Below are 12411 nucleotides of genomic sequence, written 5' to 3'. Positions count from 1 at the left end.
AATAGAGTACTTCATCTGATACCTTTTCTTTCTACTTTTTTCGATACACATCATGTGGATGGAGGCATTTAGTTGTGTAAAATGCTATGAGAATCCACAGGCAGGTAGTATAGCCATACTTTAGAATGTTTTAGTTGCATCTCGGCACGCTGAACTACCAATTACATCAAATACACCGCACAGCCCACTGTGCATGTGTGACCACATAGGTCAACTGTGCAAGCAGCTTATTACGACCCATCCTGATATTTAATTTAAGGTGGAACCCTCTAGTGGCCATAAAAATTATTACAGGAGCATAGGAGGAAGTGACGTGACATAAAAAGCACCAAAGTCCATGTAATGTACAAATATGGAAGACACCCGATAGGGATGGTGGGAGGGGTGTTGAATGGGTCAAACAAACACAGGACTTTCACCGAGAGGAGTGATGTTCGCATCCCAAAGTCAACACTGACGTCTTTAAATAACAACTTAGCCTAGTATGCTAGTATGTGTAGCATGCAACGCTAGTGACATACCGTAAAACTTCAATTAAAAGCCTAGTCCAGTATAAACGCCTAGACCCCTTTATTAGCCCGGTGTGGCTACACATGTTGACAAATAAACGCCTGTCTCAATTAGTAGCCTGGTCTGGCTGCCAAGCAGTTCATTTTTTTAACAGAAGTTCTTCGGATTGATAAAACTGGATTGTTGGCTACCTCAAATTATGTTTACATTCCTCGATTATCCTGTAAATTATTCTTATTCCTTTAGTCCATCAGGGTACTCAGATCAAAAGAATCAAAAGGGTTCAAATGAATGATTCATATTTGATATGTTATCTGAAGCCGAATTTTTTAACAAGTAATATTCATACTGGTTTAAATAAACAATTTGATTGTATTTCCCAATCTTTGTTGAGCAACAATTCTGTGTGAAAGTAATCAAAGGCCTGTCCCATATAGACACATGTCCCAAATATAGGCCTGTTGAAATCTGTGATTTAGGCATATAATAGCCCGGGCTAATAATTTAAGTTTTACGGTATGTTAAGTGTTGTACGTGACGTACAGTACAGGCCAAAAGTTTGGACACACCTTCTCATTCAATGCGTTTTCTTTATTTTCATGACTATTTACATTGTAGATTCTCACTGAAGGCATCAAAACTATGAATGAACACATGTGGAGTTATGTACTTAACAAAAAAAGGTTCAGGTCTGGTGACTGTGGAGGCCAGGTCATCTGCCGCAGCACTCCATCACTCTCCTTCTTGGTCAAATAGCCCTTACACAGCCTGGAGGTGTGTTTGGGGTCATTGTCCTGTTGAAAAATAAATGATCGTCCAACTAAACGCAAACCGGATGGGATGGCATGTCGCTGCAGGATGCTGTGGTAGCCATGCTGGTTCAGTGTGCCTTCAATTTTGAATAAATCCCCAACAGTGTCACCAGCAAAACACCCCCACACCATCACACCTCCTCCTCCATGCTTCACAGTGGGAACCAGGCATGTGGAATCCATCCGTTCACCTTTTCTGCGTCTCACAAAGACACGGCGGTTGGAACCAAAGATCTCAAATTTGGACTCATCAGACCAAAGCACAGATTTCCACTGGTCTAATGTCCATTCCTTGTGTTTCTTGGCCCAAACAAATCTCTTCTGCTTGTTGCCTCTCCTTAGCAGTGGTTTCCTAGCAGCTATTTGACCATGAAGGCCTGATTCGCGCAGTCTCCTCTTAACAGTTGTTCTAGAGATGGGTCTGCTGCTAGAATTCTGTGTGGCATTCATCTAGTCTCTGATCTGAGCTGCTGTTAACTTGCGATTTCTGAGGCTGGTGACTCGGATGAACTTATCCTCAGAAGCAGAGGTGACTCTTGGTCTTCCTTTCCTGGGTCGGTCCTCATGTGTGCCAGTTTGGTTGTAGCGCTTGATGGTTTTTGCGACTCCACTTGGGGACACATTTAAAGTTTTTGCAATTTTCCGGACTGACTGACCTTCATTTCTTAAAGTAATGATGGCCACTCGTTTTTCTTTAGTTAGCTGATTGGTTCTTGCCATAATATGAATTTTAACAGTTGTCCAATAGGGCTGTCGGCTGTGCATTAACCTGACTTCTGCACAACACAACTGATGGTCCCAACCCCATTGATAAAGCAAGAAATTCCACTAATTAACCCTGATAAGGCACACCTGTGAAGTGGAAACCATTTCAGGTGACTACCTCTTGAAGCTCATGGAGAGAATGCCAAGAGTGTGCAAAGCAGTAATCAGAGCAAAGGGTGGCTATTTTGAAGAAACTAGAATATAAAACATGTTTTCAGTTATTTCACCTTTTTTTGTTAAGTACATAACTCCACATGTGTTCATTCATAGTTTTGATGCCTTCAGTGAGAATCTACAATGTAAATAGTCATGAAAATAAAGAAAACGCATTGAATGAGAAGGTGTGTCCAAACTTTTGGCCTGTACTGTATGTCAAATGACATACATGACATTACCTTAGTGACAAAAGTACTTATTTAGAGCCAAATTAGGATGTTTTTCCTAAACCTATCCAGGTAGTTTTAGAGCGGAATATGTGTCATTTTGGGACCGGTCAAATAAGTCATTTAGAAAGTCATTGGAAGTCATCCTATTCTGTCAGTTACGTATAAGAAATTTGACACTGCATTTGACCTCACCATGCCACAGACTACGTGGGTTGTAAATGCAGCGGTAGTGGGTCAATCATACATCGCATTAAATTGGAGAACGCTTGCAAGTAAAACCACTAAGAGTCTTTTTGTACTAAAAGCATCATAGAGGGGGCGTCGGTAGAGTAGTGGATAGTGCCGGCACCCCATGTACAGAGGCGATGCCTCGCTGCAGCGGTCGCAGGTTCGACTCCGGCTTGCAACCCTTTGCTGCATGTCAACCCCCACTCTCTCTCTCTCTCACCCCATTTCAATCTGTCCTGTCCATTAAAGGCAAAAAGCCCAAAAAAATAATCTTAAAAAAAAAAAAAAATAAGTATCATAGAGAGCTTTCAGTACTACATGATACTGGGTTATTTCAGTCGATACATTAAAGTTATTAAGCACCGATACCCAGCCTTAAATCTAACCAAGGTAAATCAAACACATGCAGTACTTGCAAAGAAACACAACACACCTGCAGTTAAAGCAGGGGTGCCACATACATCCCACTTTGATCTCAAGTGGGCCGGACCAGTACAATTGCATAATAACCTATATATAACAAAACCTCCAAATGTTTCCCTTTCTTTTACTGTGAAGACGCACATTCTGAAAACATTCACCGACTTACAAAGCACATGATGAACAGCATAAAATGTTGTTTAAGAAAATAATAAGTGCAATTTCAACAATATGTCTCAGCTTTTCCGCATTCAGTCAGTCGACTACTCACTTTACATGTGCATTTTTCCATACATTTCCACTCCTGTGTAGTAATGCTTTTTTCAGAGAGCTGGGTTCTTGGGTGGAAAAGCCTCAGAAGCTGCATTTTAAGGTTCATTTGTAATCTCTTTTTGCTAAAAACAGATATGTTCATGTCAAATGTTGTGACCGTTAGTGACCATGTATTTCCATGCATCCTTCACATTTGCATAGATACATCCAATAGGTGGCACTAGAGGGCAGAGTCAACACTTTCTGACAAACATGGTGACAGTGGAGGTCATAAGTGTTGTCAACAGTGGTGGTCTGGGAGGCCATTAAATTATCACAATATGTGGACGGAGAATTCCTTTCACTATATTACTGATACCTTTCGTTCTGCCATTTTTTGAATGTCTTTGTTGTGTCCTATGGTTGTATCTTGCTTGAACCATGCTTCACTGCCCCGACGATCTCTGGTGGTACTGCTCTGTTTTGTCCATATCTATACAGGACAGGAGGCTCATCTATTGTTGAGCACAAATGAGCCATGACATGAAGTAGGCTACTCACTGTTTAACTTGCTCCTGAGACCTGACACCTCTTAGCCCTAACAAGTGCATCAATATTAGGTGTGCAAAGTCATCCAGTGGGCCGGTTTGGGCCCTTTGGCGGGCCAGTTCTGGCCTGCGGTTGTTATGTTTGACACCCCTGAGCTAAAGGACACCGTACAAATGGATCCTCTCATTTAAACTGAATGAAAATCTATCTATGAATAGGAAAAAGCATTGATCACAGCAGAATACTTAACTTAATCATTATATTTCCAATACAATATACTTAATACTGAAGAATATGTACAAGTCTGGAGTCTGTGATTGGCATGAGGTTTTATTCCTGTCCTCTCAAGGTCTCCAAAGCATTTACTCAGCAACACTTCAAAAGGTTCCACAACACACTGAGTGGGTGCATGATTAATGTCATTTACTGCTAACCACCCTTAGTAATGTACGCACTGTATTGCACTCTAACTCTCAACTCTCTTGAGCTTTAAAAGGCTTTCAAGTTGTTGTATTTGATTTCAGCAGGATTTTTAATGTGTCTACTTTGCAGTGGCAACTTGCAAATGCCTTAGCACTTGCTGCCTCGCATTAACGCTTGCTCTAAAGCTGTAGTGAGCCTGATTGAGCAGTCCATCTTACTACAGTTGCTTCAGTTTCTTCCAGGCTTTGTTCATGCTAGCAAGGGAAAAGCGGCGAGTGTAGCTCACGGTATGGTGTACAGTCGTGTGAACTCCAGCGCTATCGTGGAAGTAGGAATATGTACATTGTGTGTGTGTGGACAGACGTAAAAAGTAAATGGGAAGGAAGGAAAGTAATAATGAAAGTTTTAAGTGGCTCAGTCCCTTACTGCAAGCGAGATCAGTCAAACTTTGAAGTTAGAAGAAGAAACATTCCAAAATCAACAGCCCCTGTAATCTACAAACACAACAGAGACAGAGAGTTGCTAGCGGGAGCCAGTGCCGAAGGGAGATCCAAGGCAACTTCAGATTTGTCAGTTCACACGCACACAAACAGGCAGAGACACACACTCTTACTCTCCCAGCTCTCCTTAGAAACACACTTACAGGCAGAGAGACACACACACACACATACCCCTAAAGACACATTCACTTCCAGACACAAATGTGTGCCTTCACATTCATACACACTCACGCAAACTACAGACGACAGACTTGTGGGGTTTGTTGTCAAGATATCATAAAGACAAAGAGCCAGCCTCCTCTCGGGATGACCGAATTTGATCAAAGCAAAGCTTTGTCCCAAGTCAGGATCACTTTTCAACTTCTTAAGCTAATGAACAGTTTATACCAGCTAATGAAGTCGGCGGCAGCTAATAAAGTTGACAGTGTTTTTGTGTTGTTCACAGCACATTCTAAGAATAACATTGTTACAGTATTGCCGTACAAAGGCGAACAGCAGCGAGGAGTGAAAATGAGGAAAATGGTTTCACAGTCTCTCTCCACGAGAACAAGCATGTCAAGGATAATCAATGTTCCTGTATTTTTGGATCATTTAATTCCCGCAGTTCTCCTTCAGTTATGGGAAATGTCACATGTAGAAGTGTGCCGAGGATCTCTCTCTGTACTGTAGCTATGCCTCCAAGCTGCCAGCCTACCACCCCCAGCAGTCCACTTGGCCATATTGTTAATGTGCCATAAAATACAACTGTAATTGTCCATTAATCTAAGGTTGATCAGCATTCATTATGGTGCATGCAGAGAGGCCATTGAAACACTGCATGCCTTGTATTGCATAATTTTACACAGTGGCTTGATGGCTTAGTTTACAAGATGGCTACATTTATAATGTTGGTATAATTCTTGTTCAGAGGGAGAGTGAGTGATCCTCCAGCCTGTACAGGAAATTAGCTTCAAGATATGGAGAGAATATGCAGCGTGTGAGTAAGGTATTACATATTGCAATAATGATATGGAATCCAATTTATGTGTACTATTTTGTGGCTTTGATTACATGTGCTGTAAATGTAGTCCCTGAAAGTGAACGGCCTTGACAGCCTGTGCACAATATAATGAAGTCAGATTATTTATTTATTAGGGTATTAATACAGTTTCACCATACATTATTGCTTTGATCTACATGCAATCATCAGCATGCTAACACGCACCCAATGCCAGTGCTAATTTTAGCAGGTACAGTGTGTACCATGTTCGCCATGTCATGCTGTGTTCACAATCCGAGCGACACAACAACAGCATGACCAGCTATATTATTGCCAAGTTGCCGTTAAAGTGTTGGTCAAACGCTTGTTAATGTAGTTACGTCGTCACAGGCTTGTGTGTGTCTGCTACTTGCCACAAAGCACCTCGACTGAATGTCATCCGAATTTTAAAGATCTATACTTTTGCTTAATGTCTGAGCCCCATTTAAATATCACATTTCATCGACCTGTTGCATCCATTATGTGCACTGCAATGTACGGTCAGTCAACTGAGCTAAATAACACAGTACAAGAGCTAGAAACCAACATGTGATTGGTTTGCACTTCACCACGCCATTGGAGCTCTGGATAAATAGAGGCTTTGTTTTGTAGCATGTGACGCCCATCCGCAGTGGTGTTGGGTTTCAGTTTCAGTTTCAGTTTGCTTCATGTCACCAGCTTCCACTGAAATCGACTTGTCGCCTGTTGCCATGTCACTTCTAGCATGAACACAGCATTAGCTTAGCGCATTAGTGTGCTAGCATTTGCCAATTAGCATTATATACAAACAGGCAGGGACACTGCGGGCCATTTGGTTGCCCAAAGCACAATTGCTTTGCTGTTATGCTAACATGTAACAGAAGAAAAGTCACAGTACTTTGCAAGGTTTGCATATATATTCCACTACAGAACTATAAAACAGGCATTGTTCAGCAGTTGCGGGAGGTTTCTCAAAAGCACATATGTCTGCATTACCCGGCTGAAAGGTTGGTAGGTCATTATATGACAGCTTCTGAGGGAGTTCTGCAGTGATATTGATGGCAGCTTGACCATTAAGACCTTCCTGTCCCTATGTTGAATGCAGGTATGTTTTAATAAGCTTGAGTTTCGAAAAACTTTGCTCAGCAGAAGCAACTAACTGGATTAATAACTAAGATTCTCAGTCACCCAGGTCATGGTAATCTTAAGTGCTATATCGTAGGCAACTGGACTTGTTTGAGTTTCTTGAAGACGGTTCACCTCTCATCCAAGAAACTCAAGCAAGTTCAGTTGCATACAACGTAGCACCAAAGTGTACTGTGTTCACTGAACCAGCAGCAACGCTGCTCAAACCACTTGGTGTCTGAAAGGGCCATAACTGAAAGAATTAATGCAGTATATATGATTATGATTGATGATGATCATATTGGACTGTTTTGGTGCCCCCTCTGGCACCAGTGCCCTATGCACAGCGCATGATGCACGTGCCCATAGCGGCACTGCAAACAGGGCTGGTGGATTCCAAAATCTACCAGCCACCCAATAGATTAGTGAAGCAAATCTAGCCGTCACTCACATATTTTACCAGTATTTGGCTGGTGGCTGGTGCTAATTTGCAACCCTGTATGCAAAACACAGTTTAGGCTGATGGAAGTGTCATTTAGTTTGGCAGGTTTTTGGTCATTAATCTCTATAAACACACATTTGCATATATATGCATTATCTGTAGGGAATGAGACATATTTTAGTGTTGGAAGCGTTCTTGTATGGCGCTAGATGGATTGTCAGAGGATTATTACAATTCATCCTGAGGGAGACATGAATTCCTGCACCAAGTTTCATTATTATTCAATCCTTTCAAAGTTGATATTTCCACATAGACCAAATTGTAACTCATGAGGCTCATGAGGGTTATGCAGATGATTCCACATTAGATTTCAGCTTGCGACAGCTGAGCTTAAAACTTCATAAAAATTCATGAAAACCAATTAAACCATGATTTGGACCTTAGATAAAAAGATAATTGTATCTGAATCTGAGAGTGGACGTTTGCTACCTGGAAATTTTGTTTACCAGGATTCTGATCTGACCTATTGTGATATTGCTCTGCTGCAATGTGTTGACGGTCTGTGTTCATCTGCCAAAGACAGTAAAAATACTTGTGATGGGATCAATCCAGCCACAATACAGCCATCTATGACTTCAAACGAATGTGGGTCATCAATGGCCCCTACTCTATTTCTTATCCCTCTCGTTCTGACGCCCTTGATTGGACCACGCCAATCTTCAAATGCAGCTTTCTTTGAGATCTCTGTAAAGTTTCATGAGCCACAGGTGGGACCAATGCCCCCTTCCCTACTTCCTACCCCCTTACTTCCAGCCCCTAAAGTACAGTATTATATTCAAAACAGCAAAATACACAAAACAGCTTCTGTGGTTGTTACTGCTATAATAGATGCCAGTAGGACCACGTTTGCCGTGATGACACACACACACACACACACACACACACACACACACACACACACACACTCACAAAGTGAAAATAATACCAGCCTTTGCTACGTTGTCGTGGCTTGTAGCAATATATTGTGCAGGCCTGCCTCAAATGCATCAAACTTCTTTATTTCATGGTGAGAAGGATCAGCACTGTCCTTTGGATCAAGCACGCTTATACTGTAAGTGAAATCCTGCACCACCTGCCAATCTCTTCCTTGTAATAAAAGTGTGCTTGCTCACACAAAAGACGGTACGTGCCTTCCTCTACATTGGCATAGCAAAGAGAGGAAAGTCACAAATCACTTATGGGCCGAGAGACAGTTTTACTGCGGCAGTAACTCTCCCTCTTCACAGAAACACACACACCAACACTGCGGGTCGACCACAGCGGCATGGTTGCTAGGAAACACCCTGGGGCCAGCTCCCTTAGTATCTGACCTGATTAGTTAATTGCAAAAAGTGAGCAAGTGGCAAAATTGCTCTAACCGTCATCGACATCACTCACTCAGGTTGCAACTCTTCTTTAGTTTGCTGGTGATGGCTGTTTAAAACCAACTCCTTAGTTAGCATGTTTTAACACATTAAGAGACAGGGAAGAGAGGTAGTTCTGTAGCTCAGTAGACTTTAGCTGTCTTTCGTCTGTCAGTGGCTTAGCACAGACACTGGAAACTTTACTAATTAATACGCTTAATATCTTTTGTGTACTCCAAACAATAAACATAGTGTGAAAATGACTATTAGCAGTTTTAGCAGGGGCTAACCTGCAGACAGAGCCAGGCAAGCTGTCCCCCTGTTCCCAGTCTTTATGCTAAGCTAAGCTAACTGACTGCTGACTCCAGCTTTACTTTTATTCTACAGACATGAGAGTCGTGTCTTCTCATAAACTCACGACACAAAGTAAATAAGTCTATTTCTGAAAATGTAGAACTACTCTTTAAAGAACGAGGCTTTTGATTGCCATTTGTGTGTCGAACTGTCAAGTTATTAAATGATTGAATTAACAGTCAAGTAATTGTCAGGAAGAAGAACTGAATTTAAACTGAAGTCTGACACTGAAACCAAATTAAAGTGCTCATTATGTTAAGTAAATGTCAGATTTTCAATCACGCCTGACACTGATTTACCCATTATCTAAAAGGGTGCGTGGGATCCAGTGTTACTGAAATAATGTTACACTAATTAGCTACAATAAACCAGACCTTTCCATGACCTGTTCTTGATTTATATAACACAATATTGTTCTCTACATGTAAAGTAAGTTCAAGAAAATGTTTGCTTTTATTGGGAGAAAAAAATAACTAACTCATGAACACTCACACAAAGTAGATGACAGGAGGATCAAACAAAATTATTATAATTAATATAATTAAATCTAATGGAGCTAAGAGGGGTATTAAATCTATAGTGTCTGTCTTAACTTTAAGTTAAACTACCTTGACATACACTCACCAGGAACTTCATTAGGTACACTTATCCAACCGCTTGGTTAAGCAAATAGCTAGTCAGCCAATCACATGGCAGCAACTCAATGCATTTAGGCATATAGACATGGTCAAGACGACCTGCTGAAGTTCAAACCGAGCATCGGAATGGGACAGAGAGGTGATTTAAGTGACTTTGAACGTGGCATGGTTGTTTGTGCTAGATGGGCTGGTCTGAGTGTTTCACATCTGCTGGGATTTTCTCACACAACCATCTCTAAGGTTTCCAGAGGATGGTCCCAAGAAGAGAAATATCCAGTGAGCAGCAGTTCTCTGGGCGAAAATGCCTTGTTGATGCCAGAGGTCAGAGAAGACTGGGCAGACTAGTTTTGATAAAGTTTTTCTTTGGGGACATAACTTGCAGTCAAAAAAACGGTAATAAACTACAACATATCCAGTGTATTTTTTATTGCAATAATCAGCACATTGCAACACGTTTAAAATCACAATAATATTGTATCAGGACTTACGTATTGTGTATCGTATCATGGGCCTGTGGTAATCCCACCCTTATATGATACACCCAGCCATTCTCATTCTCAGGGCGTCAAATACAGCAGCTTGGTAACTGGCTGTTGGTGTCTAAGGCACCCTTAAACATCTGTATGACATTGTGGTGGATAGGTCAAACAAACACAAGACTCTGAGCCAGGAGACCACTGTTTGTGAGAATGCTTTGGATATACCACATGGCCTTTGTAATACCACTCACCAAAGAGCTTGTAAATCATATGCAAATATCACTTTCATCACCAGTGTGATTTTACCGTTCACTAAACCCATCCTTCATCAGTTCTAGGCGGAGAGGACTTTGACTTGTGCCAGAAAATGACCTTTGCCTCAGAAAGGAGTCATTGGTAACCCAATTAAAAGGAAATGTCACGCTGGTAATTGCGTCTCACAATGTGAATCATCTGCGCGGGGTGGCTCACACTGAATCCAGGGACGGGGTGATATGTGGCATTGAAGTCTCTCCGCCTCTCTGCCGCTCCCTGTCCTTCTTATGCACTCTCTGCAGACAGCTAATTCTGATTTTTCTCTGTGCTCTTTGAAGTTGGTGGTTGTTTAACTGTCTCTTATTAAAAGGGTCCTGCAATTTATTTTGGTTTAATAGTGTGTACTGTTTGTCCAAACTTCCTTTTTGATTTACATATTTCAGTGAATCATATTTAACTATTGTTCAGCTACTCAACTCTGTCAACTCTTTCAGCCTTGTTCCCTTCCCTACATATGTGCTGGTTTTGCTTGACTCGTTTGACTCAACACATCAGCCCGGTGCAGCAGGGATTTGCATCTCTGAACAGCAGCACTACCAGCTTTAATGATTGTCTTTAACTGATGACGCCCTTGTCTTAAGTCGATGATACTGAAAAGCAGCGCCCTCATTATCGAAGATTACTATTGCACTGTGCAACAGTTGTTGGTAGCCAGTTACGATTTTGCTTGGCATCTATCGTTTAAAGCTTTAAATACTGAGACAGGATGACAAAACAGATCTAAAAGCGGAATGAATTGTCCCTTTATTGTCCCTGAATGATGACAAAGCCCATCTGACATCACCCCAATTTAATTGGAAGTGGTCTGGTGTGCTTTGTCCCATCTCCAGAGATGGCCCATGTTGGACACAATTTGGCACAGCTCAGTGTGTTTAATCCTGTGGCCTAAGGGCACAGTCACAACTGAACAAACTTAACATTGATGAATATTGGCCTCCCATTCACTTTCATTTCAGGCAAGCGAAGGGGCAAATAAAACATTTATTTCTGGTATCAAAGCAAATACGCAAAATTGCATCTTTGCATCCTGTGGGGTTCAACTTCAGTGATTGTTACTATGTCTAACCAGCCCATATTGAATGATATTGGCCATGAAAAATACAAACTGCCCCACATAAGAGATGTGCTACCTGGCAGTGAGTCAGGAGGCAGGCACGGAACATCAGAAAATTAAAAATACATACAAAAAACATCATATTTTGCTGTATTTAATAGCAAGCTAGCAAGTTAGCTTTAAGTGAGTGTCAAATCCGGCACTGCCCACATTTGACATGAATCGCTTGGCCAAGTCACTCATGTGTGACCATGCCCTAATGGAAATACTAATCAACTCAGCATGGTTTGACTCAGCGTGGCCAAAAGTGCTAATGGAAAAGTCTTATTTTTCTATCAAGCTGTCTATCAAGGTAGCTATCTTTCTTGAGAGCTAGCTGTCTTACTATCAACAGTATTTGTCTTTACTATCATTATCGGAAGTATCTATCTGTCCAGAGTTGGCACATACAGTATTGATGTAGCTAGCTAACATGCTAGCTGTCAAACCACCTAGCCACAGTATCCAGCTTGCTAGTTAATTGTGTAGCTCTCTATCATCATAGTGTGCCACAGGAATGAGTCATAAAACCCAGAAATGAGTTAGCATTTCAGCACCTGGTTCCCACCAGGTTAGATGCCTGAAATAAGGTCTGTGGTTAACACAAGCCTAGGAAACTTTCATGTTTTGTTCTTCGACACAAAATATGTCAGTACATACCCCACTCGCAAACTTTAAAGCTTTTATGTATCCTTAAAAACGTGGTTGCTAACAAATAGC

This window comes from Epinephelus lanceolatus, chromosome 23 (assembly GCF_041903045.1).
Source record: "Epinephelus lanceolatus isolate andai-2023 chromosome 23, ASM4190304v1, whole genome shotgun sequence".
In the NCBI taxonomy this organism is placed as follows: Eukaryota; Metazoa; Chordata; class Actinopteri; order Perciformes; family Serranidae; genus Epinephelus; species Epinephelus lanceolatus.
This window is presented reverse-complemented; position numbering follows the sequence as displayed.